At 51.1% G+C, this 1,104-nt stretch overlaps 1 protein-coding gene across 1 annotated transcript in view; it reads right to left on the reverse strand.

Annotated features, from left to right (window-relative positions):
- SMARCD3 (SWI/SNF related BAF chromatin remodeling complex subunit D3) overlaps positions 1-1,104 on the reverse strand; it is a 46,992-nt gene that overhangs the window by 44,884 nt on the left and 1,004 nt on the right. The gene's annotated exons all lie outside the window — the stretch shown is intronic.

Consider the following 1,104-nt stretch of genomic DNA (forward strand, 5'->3'; position numbering starts at 1 on the left):
GGGGGGGGGGAAGAGCCAGTAAAGGAAGAACAGAAGCAGAGGAAGTAGAAGGGAGGGAAGGAGCCAATGCAGGGAGGATGGGAACAGAGGCCTTGCAGGAGGGACTTAGACATAGAGGGGGGTGGGGGGGAGGGAGCAAGAGGCAGAGGCAGGGCCAGTGCAGGAAGGATGGAGACAGAAGCAGTGCAAAGTGGGGGCGGGGCAGAGCCAGTGCAAGGGAAATTGATGGGGCCAGGTCAGGGGGGAATCTGCAAATCTAAGCCTGTAGCTGTCCAGGTAGCTTAGTGGTGATGGAGCAGAGGAGAAGGGCTAGGTTAGATGGGCAATACCGGGGACAGTCCCACTGAAAGAAGCCAGGTTTATAAGATGCCAGTTTCTCAGTCTTGAAGTCCCCTGTTAAGCCCACTGTCCACATAACCACAGTAAAAGTTGGTCGTAGCTTCCAGCTTGGTTCCTTTGAGACAGATCTCCACAATCTTCCTGGTCACACCTGGACAGGTTAAATGCTACTTCTCGCCCTTACCCTCCCTCCCCCACCCTGCATCTCAGGTTTACATTCACATCTGGTGACAAGAAAAGCCGAAGTCTCAAGGAGTTAGCCTTGCCCTGGTGGAAGACAAACAATGTGGTGTAGTGGGAAGAGAACCTGGGGTCCAATTTTAACTATTCAGACCCGTGTGACGCTGGCTAAGTAGTTCTGGCTTCAGCTTCTCATCTCTAACGTGAAGGGGCTGAACTAAATGGTTTCTAAGATACCTTCTAAATTCTAAGAATCTATCTATTTTTTAACTGAAATTCTCAATAGTCTAACAGGCTTGGTCCTAGGGGCCTAGGCTAATCTTCAGAGGTGAGTGTCAGAGGAGAGGATGTTCTATAGAGGGGATCAGGCCCATAGAAGTCAGTGCCAGAGGTGTGTATATGTGGGCATTCTAGATCATGGAGCAATCGTGACAGGTGGGGAAGGCAAGCAGAAGGGGGTTATCAGGGGAAGAGTACCTGTGGATGGGAAGGGTGTATGTGTATGGGTGTGTGTGTGTGTGTGTGTGTGTGTGTGTGTGTGTGTGTGTGTGTGTGTGTGTGTGTGAGAGAGAGAGAGAGAGAGAG

The sequence above is a fragment of the Petaurus breviceps genome, unplaced genomic scaffold, assembly GCF_028583685.1.
Source record: "Petaurus breviceps papuanus isolate PSGF00001 unplaced genomic scaffold, PetGlider_PUasm1.0 115, whole genome shotgun sequence".
Classification (NCBI taxonomy): domain Eukaryota; kingdom Metazoa; phylum Chordata; class Mammalia; order Diprotodontia; family Petauridae; genus Petaurus; species Petaurus breviceps.